Consider the following 19,254-nt stretch of genomic DNA (forward strand, 5'->3'; position numbering starts at 1 on the left):
CACGTCGTCAGCGGAATTACCTCACTTCCACCTGTCCCTCCATAAAGGACAGGCGGACGCCATTTCGGGGGTGGGCGGGCATGGGGCAGTGCATGTAACAAAACTGCATCACAGATCACAATTGTACATACAGGACATATGCTAGTAATACATTTAAAAATCACATCATGCATTGAACTGTATTAGCTACAATGTACATTTTATGACCAGCACCTCACTCTTTTGCCCCATAGATTGCCACCGCTGTGGATGAATAGGAGATGGAGACATCCCTCCATGTTCAGACCCCTGGTGGACTTGGCAACAATGGAGGACAGGCACATTACCTCACCTACAGACTTGACAGGGCTACTTTCACGGAGCTGTGTGCCCAATTGGAGCCTGACCTGATATCTGCTATCCGTCACCCCAATGGGATCCACCCTTTTGTACAAGTCCTATCTGTGCTCCATTTCTTGGCAAGTGGTTCTTTCCAAGTGACAGTGGGCTTTGTAGCATGAATGTCACAGCAAATGTTCTCAATAGTGCTGACAAGAGTGTTGGGTGCCCTGATTAAACACATGTGCAGCTACATTGTTTTCCCCCAGGTGGAGGATTTGCCCACAGTGAAGGCTGACTTCTATGCAATGGGACACATCCCCAACATAATTGGGGCTATTGATGGCACACATATTGCATTTGTCTTACCCCCGCCAAAATGAACATGTGTTCAGAAATCGAAAAACATTTCACTCGATGAATGTGCAGATGGTGTGTTTGGTGGAACAGTACATCTCCCACGTCAATGCTAAGTATCCTGGGTCAGTGCACGATGCCTTTATCCTGAGGAACAGCAGCATCCCAAATGTGATGGCCCAACTACAGAGACACTTTGTGTGGCTAATAGATGAGCTCTGGTTCCCACCCAGTGGATGTTGGTATATAGGTATGGTGTGGGCCATAAGGGATAATGTGTGGCTAACAGTTTGTAGTATTGTAGTGTATCTAGTTTCAAATAATATTGTAGGTAGTATAGTTTTGTGATATTTTAGTGTTGGATTGTATTTCACATTCTTAGGGGTTGTAGCATTATGCAGTGTATATTTATAGTGTTTGGTATGTTCCATCTCCACCTGTGGCATATAGATTCTTCCTCAGCTGTGACAGCATTCCGTGCTGGACGGTTGAGGATGCTGATGCCTAAGATGAGGTTGGAGTTCCTTTTTACTTAAGAAGATAACTGGAAATAAAATACTGAAGATAACTTCACTTGTGTGGACCTGCCTTCATCTACAACTTCATTACCACATTTTGGCGACGATACTGGCGAAGGAACCATGATAACTAAGGAACTCTAGCCTGCTTCTGGCTTTGGGATTGTCGTTTTCACTTTTCCTTTGCTTTCTCTGGTCTCAGGTACTGTTTTAACATACAACTACTTTTATATTCTATATGTTTTGTCTTAGTCCTTCTTATTTTTATTTATCTTTAATCTTTTATGTGTTACCATACTCTTTCGTTATTTATTTTCTTTTTATCGTTTTAAATATTCAATAGCTTTATTTACTAACATTGTGAACATTTGGCTTTCTCTTCGAGGTTTCCATTATTTATGAAACCATCCAGGCATTTATATTAGTGCTGGATGATTTTTACACAGTTACCGTACCGTGTTTACTTTAGAAAATCATGGACGCACGCACCATTCTCGTTGCATTCCGCGTATGCGGTATCCAGGCAACGAGAACAACACTTCTCTTCGTGCGCCCGTGACTGTCGGCGCACGCTGCTTTATTGGGGTCAGAATTAGCGCGTTCCTGCTATTAACCTGTTTTCAGGCTGTTAGCTACGACGCGCGTGTGCGTATTTCTTCATGCGCCCGCTAACTAAAGAAGTCAAAACGAAGTTGTTCCTAATAATGGCCTGTTCTCGGGCTATTAGCTAAGACGCGCTTTTGTGTGTCAATTACTTTAACAAAAAATTAATCATTGAAACTAGTTTTAATTACATAAATTAAAACTATATATTTTTGTTGTACAGTTTTTTGTTGTTATTGTGTTCATAATAGGTAAACACTATACTATTTACTACTTATCTACTTTGGCTCTTTCTTTTATTTTGTTTTTGGTCTAAACCTCTTCTCTTATCTTATCTTTCACTAATCAGTAAATTAATTCCAGTTTCTTTTGTGCACTTCTTCACTTCTACTTCTTGGGCTCTGTTCTTCATATCCAATGCAGAACATCTCACCTCCTCCTTTTTTTCTATCTTCTCCTGGTGAACCGACAATTCCTTGGCCAAAATGGAAAAAAGTCTTTCTAACATATTTAAAGGTTTGCGGAAGCAATTTGTCTGTAGAAAGGAAAACTTCACTTCTCCAACATTGTTTGGGTGCTGAAGGACAAGAAATATTAGAGACCCTACCTATTGTGTCTAATTTAGATGGAGCTGTTGGAGATGCTCCTTTGAACGACTTTGCGTAAACTCTTCTTCGTCTTGACACGCATTTCTTGCCAAAAGTATCAATTCTTCTACAAAGATTCTATTTTGGGAAGTGTAAACAAATGGATGAGGAATCGATAGAAGATTATTTAACGAATCTCCGTAAACTGGCTGCACTCTGCAATTTTGGAGCTAGCTTGAAAGAACGTATTCGTGACCAATTTATGTTGGAGTGCAAAAGTGATAAAATTAGAGAAGCTCTATGGTCCAAAAGTGATCCTTCTCTGAATGAAGTATTGAACGTTGCAAAACAAATTGAACATTCTGAATCCTGCATTGAAACTTTAAAGAGATCTAAAGCTTCTCCTTTGTTAAACAAAATTGATTCAAAACCTAAGAACTCTACCAACATTAAAAACAAAACTAAAACAAACTGTTTTAGATGTGGTTCACCTTCTCATTTAGCAAATTTTAAAGACTGTCCAGCTATTCATATTGTGTGTAACAAATGCAACAAGAAGGGTCATTTTGCTAAATGCTGTAGATCTACAAACAAAAGTAATATAAAAATCAACGAGGTGACTGATGACAGTGAAGAACAAGCGTTTATTTTACAAATAGTTAATGATGTTAACTGCATTTCTACTGTCCATTGTGAGTACCCAAAAGATCTGGTTATGATAAATGGCATTTCAATCAGAATGATGATGGACTCCGGTGCAAAACTGTCTCGTGTCAATCGAAGATTTTAAGACATTTTTTGAAGGTAAAGTAGATCTACTGTTACCAGATGTATTTCCTTATTCATATGGTGGCAAACCTATAGAATTGAGAGGATACTTTATGGCAAGCATTAATTTTAAAGGAAATTAAATTAGTGGGAAAATGTATGTGCCTGTTGTTGGAGATACTATTCTGAGTTGGCCTCATCAAACAAAATTGGGAATTATTTTGAATCCCAATGCTGTGCCGCAAGTTCTTGTTCAAGAAATTTCTGACTTTGAACATCAATTATGGAATGAATTTCCAGATGTATTTAATTCCAATGTGGGTTGCATTAAAGACTACAAACATCGTATAGTTTTGAAAAAAGATGCCCAACCCATGGCTTCAAAAGTGAGGAACGTGCCGTTGAGTCTAAAGGAAAAAGTAAAACTAGAACTTGCAAGACTCAAAGACAGTGGAATTATTCAAGAGGTGGAAGCAGCGCAATGGATTGCCCCTATAGTTGTGGCAACTAAACGTTCTGGTGACGTTAGACTGTGTGTTGACCTTCGTTACCTGAATAAACAAGTTGTGGAGGATAGATTTCCATTGCCTAATATCAATGAAATGATAAACTCTTTGGGAGATGCAAAGTTCTTTTCCACTCTCGACTTAACCTCGGCATACCATCAAGTACAATTGACTGAAGACTCTAAACTTCTAACTTCGTTTATCACCCCCTTTGGTGTCTTTAAATTCAACCGCATGCCATTTGGTTTATGTTCAGCGGCTGCTGTGTTTCAAAGACTTATGCAAGACATTTTAGGGGGGATGAAAGGTGTTTGCTTCTTCCAAGATGATGTACTTGTTTTCACAAACACACATGAAGAACATATTAAGAAGCTGAGAGAAGTGCTTTTAATTTTCAGATCTAAGGGTATTACATTGAAGAAGGAAAAGTGTAAATTTCTTCAGTCTGAAATAACATATTTAGGTCATGTTATTTCAAGTGATGGAGTTAAACCCAAAAACGAATTAGTACACACTATTATAGATTTGTCCACACCAACATGTAAGAAAGATGTTCAGGTATTTCTGGGTATGGCAGAGTTCTATGCCAGGTATATTCCCAATTTTGCTAAGAGGTCAAGCTCCATTAGATCTTTGCTTAAGAAAGGCATTGAGTTTGTCTGGTCTGCAAATTGTGAATTAGAATTCCACGATCTTAAGACAGCTCTTGCTTCTGCGCAATCCCTTGGGAGTTTTCAACCTAGTCTTCCGTGTCATCTTATAACAGATGCTTCTGATAAAGGTTTAGGATGTGTGTTGAAACAACTGAGGGACGGAATTGAGATTACTATTGCCTTTGCATCTCGTACTTTGTGTGGTGCAGAATTCAATTATTCTACAATTGAGAAAGAGGCATTAGCAATTTATTGGTCAGTTAAGAAATTTAGACAATTTCTTTGGGGAATTGATTTTGAGGTGCGTTCTGATCACAAAAACCTGCAAGAGATCTTTGGAAAGAAGGGTCTAGATAACGTATCCTCCCGCATCTCTAAGTGGGTGGTAGGGCTTCAGGATTATCCATTTACGGTGAAATATGTTCCTGGGTGTGACAACAAAACGGCAGATTGTTTGTCTCGATTAACATCTAGTGATGTGTCTGATGATTGTAACAGTACGTCGTGGTGGACGGATGAGGAAGTACAAGTTTGTGCTATTGCAGATGGATGTGTTTCAGAACGTGAGTGGTGTGAAGAGTTGGGTAAGGATCAAGATCTCTCTAAAGTGATAACTTTGTTAGAGTCAGGTAATTTGAGGAATGATCAAGATGTTTCCATTTCTCCTTTCATGAGGGTGTGGGACGAGTTGTGGTTACATGACGGTTTGTTGTTGAGAGGTAACAAGCTCATCCCTCCATATTCCCTGCGAGAACATCTTCTTGATCTCTCACATTCAAGTCATCAGGGAATAAGTAAAACTAAAGAAAGAATGAGAGCATCGTATTGGTGGTCTGGTATGGACATTGCGTTGGAAAGGAGAGTCAGAGAATGTATTGAATGTCGCTTAGCGGACAAAGCGCTCAAAGTGAGGACTCAACCATTGATAATCAAAGAAATTCCCAAAGAAGTTTGGGAAGAAGTTGCCATTGACATTATGGGACCCATTTCTTCAGGGTCATGTTCTAAGTATGTTATCGTGCTTATGGATGTGCTTTCTCGCTGGCCAGAAGTGCTGATTGTCTCCGAAGTAACTTCAAAGGTTGTTGTAAATTTTCTTTCCAAGGTTTTCAGTAGGGAGGGAAATCCTAGAATGATTTTGTCTGACAATGGCGTTCAATTCACCTCAAAATATATGTGTGACTTTCTATTGTCCAGAGGTATTGTGCACAAAAAATGTGCACTATATCATCCAGAAACGAATGGTATGGTAGAACGGTTCAACAGAACATTGAAAGAAACTATACAATGTGCTAAGGTAAATGGAGTTCAGTGGGAAAAGTTAGTGGAGAGAAAAGTTGAGGAGTATAGTTTCATGCCACATTCCGGCACTGATCAGACCCCTTTTGTGTTGTTTAGGAAGCGTGTACCACATACCAAGATCAATCCTCCTTGGCTCAAAAAACATCTCTCTTACTGTAGATGAAGATGCTATCAAAACAAATGCTATAGAGAAGGATAAATATCACCAACGAAGAAGGAAAGAAGTATATGATGTTCGCAAGTCGGTGAAAGAGTGTACTGTACATGTTGGGGATAGAGTCAGAATTAAATTGCCGGAAAGACGCAAGTCTAACATTTCACAATTTAGTCCAATACATAAAGTTGTTAAAGTGTATAAAGGGGCTGTCAAGCTTGATGATGGGCATGTCTGGAATTTGAATAGAATTGTTGTGATATAGTTTTGTGGGGAGGGGGATGGTGTAGTATTGTAGTGTATCTAGTTTCAAATAATATTGTAGGTAGTATAGTTTTGTGATATTTTAGTGTTGGATTGTATTTCACATTCTTAGGGGTTGTAGCATTATGCAGTGTATATTTATAGTGTTTGGTATGTTCCATCTCCACCTGTGGCATATAGATTCTTCCTCAGCTGTGACAGCATTCCGTGCTGGACGGTTGAGGATGCTGATGCCTAAGATGAGGTTGGAGTTCCTTTTCACTTAAGAAGATAACTGGAAATAAAATACTGAAGATAACTTCACTTGTGTGGACCTGCCTTCATCTACAACTTCATTACCACACAGTTGTCCCTCAATATTTGCAGGTGACTCAGGTTACCCCAACCTATCATGGCTACTGACCCCTTTGAGGGAGTCCAGGACAAGGGCTGAGGAACTTTACAGTGAGGCACATGGGCGAACAAGGATTATTGAATGTACCTTTGGCCTCCTCAAGGCTAGGTTCTGGTGCCTCCATCTGACTGGTGGATCCCTGTGCTACTCACCCAAGAAGGTCTGCCAGATAATTGTGGCATGCTGCACATTGCAAAACCTTGCCTTCAGACGCCAGTGCAGGAGGAGGAGGTTGGAGATGGCCATGTGGCAGCAGTGGACCCTGTGGACAGCGAAGATGAGGAGGCAGAGGATGACGATAACAGATCCGCAGTGATTAGACAATACTTCCAATAACACACAGGTAAAACAGTGTTACTTCACATTTAATTGTCACTTTTTTGTTTCACATTGTCACTGGGAGGCTGTGATTTCCCACTTCTATGGCCACTCACTGTAACCGTTGGCAACTCTTTTTGCAGATGTTGGTGCCCCACTATCGCTCCTGGTGTTGTCACTGCAGCCAACTACCGGTCTATCCTATGTTAACATTACTGTACAGTTGAATTGCAATGTTTAAACCTTGTTAAACGAATACATACTTCAATCATTTGACATACTCCACACATGTATTTTTTCAAATTGTGTTTATTGCAGTGCTATGAAGAAAAGGGGGTAGTGCAAGGGGATGGGGTGATGGAGGAAAGTCCAGGGTATAGTTCCTGTCTATTTGTAGCACAGGTGCATTGTCCATGGTGACATAGGAAGGGGAGCAATGGCAGTTCAAGGTGGACAGGGTGACAGAGTGGGACATAAGGGTGACAATCAGGAGAGTCTTATTTCCTGGCGGGGTCTTGGCAATAGTCTCTGACTTCTGCCTGGATTGCAGGGAATGTTTGCGGGGTGGTTCTCCTTCTGCAGGGGGAGGGGTGCTGGTGGCCTGTTGGTCCTGTGGCGGGGCCTCTGGTCCACTAGTGGCAGTGGAGGTGGAGGGCTGTTCAGTAGTCACTAGCCAGAATACTAGTCTGACACTACCTCTAGTCTGACACTAGTGTGACACTGCCTCGCTCATAATGTTGGCCATGTCTGCCAGCACCCCTGCAATTGTGACCAGGGTGGTGTTAATGGCCTTCATGTTCTCCCTGATCCTCTGGTACTTTCCCTCCTGCAGCTGCCTGTACTCCTGTACGTTGTCCAGCATCTGGCCCAGTGTATCCTGGGAATGTTGGTATGCTCCCAGGAGCTCGGTGAGTGCCTCCTGGAGAGTTGGTTCCCTGGGCCTGTCATCCCCCTGGCGCACAGCAGTCCTCCCAGCTTCCCTGTTGTTCTGTGCCTCTGTCCCATGAACCGTGTGCCCACTTCCACTGACCCCCAGGTCCAGGATTGTCTTGGGTTTGTGGTGTGCCCTGGGGTCCCTGTAGTGGTGGGCACACTGCTGATTGACGTGTCCTGGGGACAGAGGTATGGGTTCCCTGGGTGGGTGCTGTGGTGGTGTTTCCTGAGGGGAGAGGCTCTGTGGTGGTGTGTGACTGTGGCGGGTAACAGACTGTCCGGAGGTCCCTGATGGTCCAGGTTGGACATCCAGAGCTAGGCGACCAGTGCCACTGTCACCACTGTGGGCCTCTTCTGTGGGGGGACTGGATGCTGCTGGTACCTCTTCTCCGGTGACATTAGCTGGGATACCTGTGAGGATGTAAATGCAGTGTTATTGTTTCTGTGTGGGACACTGTGCATGGATGGTTTGCCCTCTATGGTTGTTTTTGCCCTGAGGCTTTCACTTGTGTATGTTAGTGTATGGTGGGATGATTAGTTCTCTCTAGTGTGCATGCTTTAGTGATAAGTGTCCATGCAGGTCTGTGAGAGGTGTCCATGCATTGGTGGTGCATGCAGGGCTTGGCATAGGGATGAGTGAGATGTGATAGTGGGGTGTGTGGGTAGTGGTGGAGTGATGGGAGTGAGGATGGGGGTATGTGATAGCATGCAGGTAGGGGGGGTGATAGTAGTATAGAGTTGACTTACCAGAGTCCAGTCCTCCTGCTACTCCTGCCAGGCCCTCAGGATGCATGATTGCCAAGACTTGCTCCTCCCATGTTAGTTGTGGGGGAGGAGGTGAGGGTCCACGGCCAGTCCTCTGTACAGTGAGTTGGTGTTTTGCTGCAATTAAACACACCTTCCCCCATAGGTCGTTCCACCTCTTCCTGATGCCGTCTGGTTATGGGGTGCTGTCCCACGGGGTTGACCCTGTCCACGATCCTCTGCCATAGCTTCGTCTTCCTAGCAATTGATATCTGATGCATCTGTGCTCCAAATAGCTGCGGCTCTACTCGGATGATTTCCTCCACCATGACCCTTAGCTCCTCCTGAAAGAATCTGGGGTGTCATTGTGGTGCCATGGGTGTTGTGTGAGTAGTGTGTAGGGTGATGTGTTGGAGTGTGTGTTGTGAGGTGCGTGGGTGGTGTATCGGTGATGGTGGTATGTGGCTATGGTTGTGTGAGTGGTTTTGCTCTCTCTCTGGTGCCAATAATTTATATTCGTAAAGGGTTGTGGGTAATGTGGGTGTGGTTTTGATAGTGGTGTGTGGGTGTGGTGTGTGTATGTATGTCAGGTGTGTGTAATTCAAATTGTCCAATGTGGTGGTGTTTTGTGTGTGTGTGTGTGTGTGTGTGTGTATTTTGAGCGCAGCAGTATGTACCACCAATGGTTTACCACAGTTGAGTACGCCGTAGTGTTTCGTGGATCATGTGATGGGCGTAGTTCTGTTGGCGTAACAGTGTGGGTTTTGATACCGCCACTTTATCACTGACCTTTGGTGTGGCGGAGTTGTGTCTGTGGGTGTATAGTGACGGATTGGTGTGTGTGAGGTGACAGTATGTTGGCAGCAGTCAGCATGGCGGTAAGTGGGATTTAACGCCAATGTCATAATGAGGGCCTAAAAGTTTGCTTTTTTGCTGTCCTATCTTACAAGGAGTGTATTAACTTGAGCTACACCCTTCCTTAATAATCGGAGTCCATGGCATTCTAATTACACAGTTTTTTTTTCAAATTAAGTTTAACATATCTTTGAAGGACTAAAGGATGTACATACAGATTTACTAACTAAGACAAGGTTCACAAGATTTTATTACATATATTTTTCAATATCATCATTTAATATGAAATAATCAAAGTATGGAACATTACCAGGGGCTCGCTCCTCATGTCTCAGATGGGCGAAAACTTGCAGAGCAATTGGCCAGAAATCATCAACAATGTCCTCCAGGGCATAGGCCCTGTACTGCCCTCTCGGAGGCCCCCAGCAAGTCGCCCACATGTGTGTTCTATAATGGAGAGAAAGAGGAGCATCCATTGGATGCAGAAATTGTGCCACAAAACTGAAAACCCTTCATATAAATCAGAGCTAAATGTAATCATGCAGATAAACAGTGGCTATACTTTTATTCACTGTTGGATAAATACAACCAAGCAGATCTATGGAGGTATATTATAAATAAAATGAGTCAAGACCTCAGAAGCAATGCGATTGGATACAGCATGTAAACAAGGTATACACAGCTAATAGTGCCACCAGTGTTTGCCCCAGGGACAAATCCCATACTCAAGATACTATATTGGAACATGAGCTAGCAACTACGGCCAGCGAAGTTTCAAAAATCCTGCACACTATCAGGGAAACAGGTGCTCCAGGCCCCAATAGCATCCCTGCCCAAGTCTTTAAGGACAATATTGAGTTGTGGTCAACAGCACTCATCATTGTACTGCACATGCCTGGTGACTCAGGAGGTACCCAACAGCTGGGGGGGGGGATCCATCTTAGACCCAATATTTAAGAAAGGAGACAGGCAGGACCCAGCCATTACTGTCTCATCGCCCTTCTCGACATCGAAGCTAAGGTATATGCTTATGTCCTCCTAAAAGAGCTGGACAACTGAAAGGAAGCTAACAGCGTTGACCCATTTTGTCAAACAGGCTTTAGGGTGAACTCTTTGACTACCCAATACATCATGACTCCAGCAAGAAGTCGCCTCCCCCTCTTTATGCTTGCTTCGTTGACTATTCCGTCACATTTGACTCGGTGGACAGAAATCACTTATTGAGGAAGCTACAAGGCTGGGGCTTCCCGAATAACATGCCACGGGCAATAGTTTCACTCTATACATCAACCTGGGTGAGGTAAAGTTGTCGCAAACTGCTGTAACTAGGAGAATTCCAACATGCAACGGCCTAAAGCAAGGCTGCACCTTGCCCCACTGCCATGTACACAGGGAATATGCCCCGGGCCTTAAAACGTACCAACTTGATCCTGCCAAAAATCAGGAAGCTCAAAGTCATGCTGCCACAATGTGAGGATGATGTTTTGTTAGATCATTCCAGAATTCGGTCTTAAAAAAACATTAACCATCCTCTATAATTACGACACAAACAAAATGAAGGCCAATGTATCAAAGACTAAAGTAATAACTTTTGGGGAGATGCCCAAGAAATTGAACTATCATTGGAACATGGGCCCCCTAAAAATGAATGGGACCAAATCGTACAACTACTTAGGAGTGTGGCTGACTGCGAACGGAAAACTCTAAAATCCATCTGTGCCATCTCAAAGCAAAGGCCAAACTGATAATTGCAATAGTATGCCAGCTCAATTTACTAGAAAGCCTCTCCTCAGTAGCAATATGACGAGTGCTCAGGGCATCCCTTCTACCTACGCTAAATTATGGTCATGAAGCTTTCCCAGGGCAATTCACTAAAACAGTGGAAAAATCGCAAGCCAAAACCTATGAAAGAGCATTCAGGTTACCTCAATACATAAGAGGTTGCATGATCAGATTGGAACTTGACCTGGAAGGACAGAAGTGGGCCAACATGAGCGCTTTTTAAGATACTATTATTAAATCATCAATTCCCCCCCTCACCCCCCCCTAATCCATTTAAATCAGATCTCCATCCTATCTTCGACTCAAAAACGAACCCTTGGTCGCATTACTTAAAGTGCTTGAAATCCTCCAAATAGACCAGATGGAATTAGATAACTGGGTGCTCTTGTATGCCGTGCTTACAACCGTGCTGAAAAAGCAGATAAAAACACTCTCAATGACAAGTGATTACGCGAAATTGAACAGCACACCTGTGACAGCGGCACTATCTTATGACAAACACCTTCTTATGTAGACACCTTCTGTCTACCCAGCCATACTTAATGAGCGATTGGAAAAGCCTGTGACACCAATCATGGCTGCAAAGTTGTCGGTCCTCCAGATTACCCAAAACGGCATTCATTTTCCATGATTGTCAACTGCAGGGTCTCTGGCTATAAAATTGAGTCATTCAACCACCTACTATGCTGCTGTCCGGCACTGCTGAACACATACTACACCTTGTTAAAAACCCCTCTTTTTAAGCCACGTAATAAGAACCTATAATGAGGCCAGTAATCTTGTTTTTGCCATGACTGAGCCATCTGACCTGGCCAAATTTGGAAAGTACATCCACTAACTACAAAAGTTGCTGAAAGAATGCATTGGGGCTGGCTAGATTCAATAACCCAGAAAGCCTAATTGCGGAAGTAGTATTTAATCTAGAAATTGTGTATGTTATAAATTGGTTGCTAAATGAGCCGTTACCTTTTCTGTCCTATTGATGTTTTTTTTTTTTGTAATCTTTGGCACATGATAGGACCCGCTTAATTTTATACATTGTGTATGCTACTAGGAGTATTTGTCTGAGAACACTCAGCCTGCTGTGGAATAGTGGTTGCACCTGAAATTATACAGTCCACTCTTGCTGATTGCATTGTTTTTTCTGGTGGTATAATTGTACTACTAGAAAGCAGGCACATGAGGTGTTGACTGCCTGCTTTGCTACCTATCTGAGCTTCCTTTGTGCCTGTTTCTTAAAATCTTAATGTATGGAATAATGCACATTCCACTTGTGCTGACTGCATTGTCTTTTTTCCGGTGGAATAATTGAACTATTCGAAAATAAGCACATAAGGTGTTGACAGCCTGCACTGTTAACTTACTAAGCTTCTTCACTCTTTGCTTTTAAAATCTTAACACGTTGGGGCTTTTAACTCTGAGTGAAACTTTTATGTAATAAGAAATGACTGCTGCTCTGCCCCAGACTTCTCTTTTTAGAATATTTAGGTAAGCTGAAACCATGAACTATTTAACATTCTTACTTTTTCATGATAATTTTCTACTTTATGCAGAAAGATTTCAATTGTTTGTAAAGATTTTAAATAATCATACAATAGAAGTTACTACTCATTTAATATCAGATGGTGAACAGACCGATGAAGCGGAGGCTGTTACCTTTTAGGAGGACTTAGTGAAGGAAATAAAAGAAGCACTTTCATTGGTGGCCGGTCCTCTGATATCCTAAGTCACACTCATTGATTTGTGCGCTACAGATCAACACCCAAAAAAGACAACATTGGGGTGCAAGGAAATACCCATGTGAAGCTCTATAATGGTAACTCCCAAACAGCATAAGAACTCATAAGATCAAAGTCCCATACAATCTACCCAGATAGAACGTATATAGAAACACTCAATGTAAGAAGACTAAGAATGCTATTTCAGAATGAACTTATGTGGTTAAGCTGGGAATTACTTGTGAGACCAACCCTCTTGCCTGGGAAACAAGAATGCTCAGCCTTAAAAGGTGAATTCTGGTTGAGCCTTTCCTGCTCACTGCGATTCAGCACATCCAGAGAACATTACTATCCATCTTTGGAATTGTTCACTTTTCAGGGCCTTCATTCTGTGTTGGCTCTACCCGATTGTTGAGCATCTGGATGATTCTAGACTGTCATTTTCGGATTCGTCATCTCTTGAACACACCCAGGCACCAGACTGGATGCAAAATCTTTGTCATAGATCTCTACTGCCCATAGGTTTGCCAGCCCCATCTTGCCAAATGAAAAGGCACAAGTGTGAGGAGCCATATAGTACCACCCTGGTACACTGACAATTCCTCATCCATTTGGTCTGAGCCTTTAAAGAGAGAGATGAGGATAGCAGATGATTGAATGTGGATGCGCAGTGAAACAAAGTTGGATCCTTATTTGTACCAGAATCTAGGACCATTCTTTTGAACAGGGAGGTGGGCAAGATCGGTGAGTAATCTGCAGGGAGAGAAAATATCCACCATAAAGACAGTTACTGCAGGTAAATAACATTTTCTTCTGATGGCTACTTCTACCTGCATATTCTTCACCTTTCGAATATGTATCACAACAGTCCTTCCTCTGAGGTAGATCGGCAGGAGAGGTCAGACAAAGAAATCCTGCATCACAGAATGAGTGAAATGGCTAATCCTTTTGATTTCCGAGCAACAGTGGTTTGCAAAAGTGTGAAGGGAAGCCCAAGTCACCACATGACAAACTTCTGACATGAGGACATCCCAGGCTAGTTGAAGACTTTGCTCTAGTGGAATGATCACAGATTACCTCTGGTGATTCATTTTTAGAAAGGGCATAGAGCATTTTAATGCACAGATCAATACAGTGTGGTAATGTCCTCTTCTAGATTGTCTTCCCCTTTTTGCTGCCCACGTATCCAATAAAGAGTTGGTTGTCAGACGTAACTGCCTCAGTTGGTCGATTTAATAACTGAGCACTCTACAAGGATCCAGCCTTCCTACTCCTTGGTGGAATGGGGTGGAGGGATGAAGGTGGGAAGAATAGAGGACTGCCCCAGGTGGAAGGGGTTCACAATCATATGAAGGAAAGCCCCTTTAGTCTTTATAACCAGTTAGGCTAAAAATAGGTGAAAGGTGGGCAGACATACAACACTTACAGCTCACTGATAGCCACACTAAAAACAGTACTTAGGTTAAAAATAAATAACACCGGGGCATAACAAAGGAAGTAGGTGGAATCCTACATGTCAGCTCCTTCAAGTACCTGAAATCTATAGGGGACTTGAGGAAAGACTCATCAAGAAGGAAGATAAATGTCAAGATGGCAGAAGTGCAGCTTTTGAACGTGCCTACCACACAACTTTGCTGGGCGAACATGAGGGCAAAATGCAACACATCAGATAGGTATGCCTTTAGCAGTTCTATGGTTTGATCTGCACTCCATGCCACATAATGGCTCCACTTTCCTAAATAGAAATATTTTGTGGAGGGAAAACAAGATGAAATTATGAAGTAAATCACCTCTGTTGGTAAGTGAAAGGAGCTCAGATTCTCTGACCAATCTCCAGCTATGAAAGTGGAGGCTTTAGAGGCTGGTATGCAGAACCAGCTCCTCTGAAATGTGAAAGTAGATACACCCTGAGAGGGAGTTAGCATGAGGGATACAGGGAGAGTTGCAGGAGGTCTGCAAACCCCACCCCCTTCTCGGCCAGTCTGGGGAGATCAGAATGATGTGGCCTCCATTCTTGGTGCATCTTCCCCAATACCAATTAACTAAGTGGCTGGGAGAGAAATTTGTAGTAAAGCAGAACAATGTACCTCAACTGAATTGCACCCCCAAAGGCCTCCTGCAAGAGAATCTGGCAGCACAGAACTTTGCGCACTGTGCATTTTCGCAAGAGTAGAGGTCCATCTGATGTGTGCCCCACAGGGTGAAGATAACTTGTGGTCTGCAAGATAATACATACTCAGGCTGTTAGGGTGTTTAGATAACCTGCCAGATAGATGCTACCAACCAGATCCTGTTTACCGACTCCTAGGTCCATTTTCTGTGCTTCTTGGCAGAGAAGATGAGCCCCACACTTTCCCAACTTGTTGACATACAACATTGCAGTCATATTATCTGCTTACATCCGGAGAGATCAGATGTGAAGGGAGGACAGGAAGGCTCGGAGGGCCTGACAAATTGCCCACAACTTGAGCTGACAGGTATGCAGACACGTGATCTCCAGTTCCTCCAGATCCACATCTCACTCCAAGGTGGATCAGTCATTAGTACCTACTGAGGACCACTGCTTGTGGTCAATATGAGTATGCCTTGCATTAAGTTCACCTCTACTGAACAATAGAGCAACTCTGTCACAGCGGTGAATGTGAGTTTGGTGGTGTCCGACAGACCACAACTGTGTTAGAACCACTGCAGATGGAAGCACTATTAGAGAACCCTCAAGTGACAGCGTGCATGTGTGACCAGCACAATGCAGGAAGCTAGCAATCAGATAACCATCAGGACAGGAACAAGTGCTCCGTCCTGAAACATCAGAATTATATCTGAATGTCCTGCATTGCCTGCAAAGGAGGAAAGAGGAAAGGTTTGAAGAGATATTATGCCTACTACTTTCCCCAATGGACAGGATGCACTGAGTGGGCTCTAGGTGGAACTTAAGCAGGGTGATGGGAAAGCCAAGTGGAACAGCAGGGATGCTGTGGCCTGGAGAAGCTAATAGTCAAGGTACGAGAACACTGTGATGCCAACCCTTACAGATGTGCCACAACCACCTTCATCACCTTCGTGAAGGTCTGGGGTGCTGATGTTAGTTCTAACTGGAGCAATGTTAGTAGGTGGAAATTACCATGAATCACAAGTACCTCTTGTGCGACTGCAGGATCACTAGGCAAACATACACATCCTGCAAGTTGAGGGAATCCACCCAGTCTCTGTTCTAGCACCTGAGCCAGTGACAGCATTTCAAACTTTTCATTGCGAAGGTAAAAGTTCAAGTCCCTGAGATCCAGGATTTGAAGCAGACTGAGTCCCTCTTGGTAACCAGGAAATACAGAGAGTAATAACCATGCCCAATTGCTTGGTCTGGGACCAATGCCATTGCTCCCTTCCGTATCAGAACCACCATCTCCTGTTGTAGGATCCAAAAGTGATCTTCTGACTGACAGGGAAAGGGATCTAGGGATATGCCTGCTAGAGGGAAAAGGAATGCCCCGTTTTTCAATGATTTGCAAGGTACCCTGGCCTCATGTAATGATGTACCAGGGTTGTGAAAAAAACAAAGACACTCACTGGCTGCATGTGTAAGAGAAAAGGAAAGTGGCTTTTAAGGTGGGACGGGGAAGCATTGCTGCTACAACGTTCTGGAGTTCCTTTGCCTCTACCCCAGTACAGATACAGGTGCTGAACATGCTGCGAGGCTGGATGCTCACAAAAGGCAACACTGTTTGAGAAGCCTCAAAATGTATAAACTGCACATAGTCTTGAGTTGAAGATGTGGTTCCAATGATCTGGCAGAAGCCCTTCGTGTATTGAACATCTCCAAGGCTAAGTCAGTCTTATTGCCGAGCAAAAGTCATCATATGCCCTGCCCGTTAGGCTTGCCTGCTCACACCTAGAGAGTCCAGTAGACCTTAGTCACGTGTGCCTCTTTAACCGAGGAACCAATGGCCCTTGCCAAAGAGTCCACTGTGTCCAGGCCCTGATGATCTGCATGGAAGTCCCCCAACCCTCCCTCTCCAAATAGTCCTGTAGGTGGGCTATGCCACCTTCTACAATGCATGGGTATACCTGGAGGGCAGACAAGCAATCTCACGGCTAAACAGTTGGCAAAGAAAACATTCTTCGCCATTGCTTCCAATGTTTTGGATTCCCTGTCTGTAAGGCCATAGGAAAAGCCCTTGGATTCAGTTTGTTCCAAGACAGGGGCAGTACTACCAAGCTCTTCATCGAGGGATGCGCTGAGATGGAGGTGGGATCCCCTGGGGCCAGCCTATACTGCCTGGCAACCAACTGGTTCCCTGTTGGGGCAGAGGTGCTTTTGTCCCAAGCTGCCTCATCAGGGTCAAGCAAGGCCTGATTAAATGAAAGCAGCAGCTCTGATGTTGCCAAAGCAGGCTGCATGACCTCTGTACGTATGTTGGACCTGGCCTCTACTGTAGGCAGGGGTAGCTCCAAAGCGTTCTACCTTCCTCAGCACAGAATGGAAAGAAATTACTTCAAGGGGAGCCAGCCTTGCAAGAGACTCAGTCTCCATCTCTGGGGATGTGTCCAGCCCACTGACATTTTGCAATGCTAAGCAATCTGCAGTGTCCCAAGAGGAAGCAAATTGGCTGAGGTGCTGCCATCATTATCTGAGGTATGTGGCAGTGATCCGAGTTGGGTCCGAAGACATCCATAGTTTCCCCAATATCTGTGGGCGAGGGTCCAGGTTGGCATTTCTCTCTGCACAGGTCCTCATTGGCTAACCTCCGAGTCTACAGTAAGAGGTGGAGTCGGTATTGGTGCTGATGGAGGTGTCACTGGCTGAGGGCTCAGTGTCATAGCTGTGACCTACAGAGTCCCACTGGTGTCAAAAAGTGCTGAGAGCGAATTTACCAGCAATATCGTAAATGGAGCTCCAAACAGTCCCATGGGGCCCAGAGGGAATTGCCATGCCCTAAATAACACCATAATGGTGTGACGGAACTGAGGTAGGTTGGCAGCTGAGAAATCTAGGGAAAGCGGAAATGGTGTTGGGAATAGAAATGGAGCTGACCCTGGCCTGGGGACGATGGGGCCAGAGGATTCAGAACAGGCACCAAGGCAGGCACTGGAACAAAGAGTGCAGCCGGGGATATGTCCAGCCCACTGACATTTTGCAATGCTAAGTAATCTGCAGTGTCCTAAGAGGAAGAAAAGTGGCTGTGGTGCTGCCATCATTATCTGAGGCATGTGGCAGTGTGATGTTGACAATCTGACTCAGATGAACGGATTCTGCTGGAGGGAGAGATGGTAGAGGTCACCTACCTCAGGACCTTAAGTGATGCTGAAATGAGTCATTATCTCTTTTTCCTCTAATGCTCCCTTCTCTTTTCTTTGAGTGATTTTGGGGATGAAGGGGAATGAGACATTGAGGCCCACCTCGATGGCAATTCACGTACATGCTATGAAGAGTTTAGCCTTCCACTTCTGGATTCCTTTGGCTGCATTTGTCACAGGACTGAGTCGTGCTTCAGCCTCTGGCACCATAGGGAGGCCTTGTGGGGGGTCAGATATGGACATCTGTCTATAGCAGAAGCAGCAAGATGTTATCCCCATTTATTAGGGGGACACCAGTAAGCACCACGCAACTGCAATGTCTTTGGAAAAAGAAAATTAAAAGCTCACGGTGAGCAGCTCGAGATCTGCATCAAAGGCACTGAAAACAAGGATCTGACTTCAGTGACCTAGGGTTGTGTGTTATGACTGACGTCACACCTGTGCAGCTTTGGGCACTAAGATGGAGATCGTGCCATCCACTGGTAGAGGAGTGCTTGTCTAATGCCTGGGGATATTGAAAAGGTGAGGAATCTGCAAATAAAAGTATCCACATGCTTTTCATGAATATTTGTTTTGTCAAGCAAGAAAGCGGGTGATACTTCACTTCCTCACCAGTTCTATGACTGCTTTATTGAACTGATCTCTGAAATTCAAATTCCATATGGAAGAATTTATTCTTTGAATCCAAAAGAACATGAAGTGCTCAAACACTACCTGAAAGAAATTAAAGACTTCTTCTGTCATTCTATGTCTTTAGCATGGGTCCCCATTTTTTTTTTTTTTTTGGGAAAATCAGTAGAATTCCATCGGAGAGGGAATAGATACTATTTACCCTTGATTTCAGTTCTCCTCAACTCAAGGATGTGAAGATTTTCACTAAGCGAGAAGTACAGGGTGTGTACAATTTGGTTTGTATTTGTGTGAGGATGGCTCCCAATGTGGCAACCTCGAGTGCCTGGTTCGGTGAGGAATATGCCACTAGATAGAGTCTCTACCAGAAAAAGTATTACTGTAAGGAATCAGGCTTTTTTGCCAGCCTTTCCCCACATTTTACCCCGAGTTGAACTATTAGCTGCTGGTTTTCGAGAAAGAGTGCACTGAGGCCTGCTAACCATACCTCAGTGCTAATGTTTTAAACCTATATAAACTGCATGTCAAATGGGATAAATCCAATTGACAAGGTATTAC

The sequence above is a fragment of the Pleurodeles waltl genome, chromosome 4_1 (genome assembly GCF_031143425.1).
Source record: "Pleurodeles waltl isolate 20211129_DDA chromosome 4_1, aPleWal1.hap1.20221129, whole genome shotgun sequence".
In the NCBI taxonomy this organism is placed as follows: domain Eukaryota; kingdom Metazoa; phylum Chordata; class Amphibia; order Caudata; family Salamandridae; genus Pleurodeles; species Pleurodeles waltl.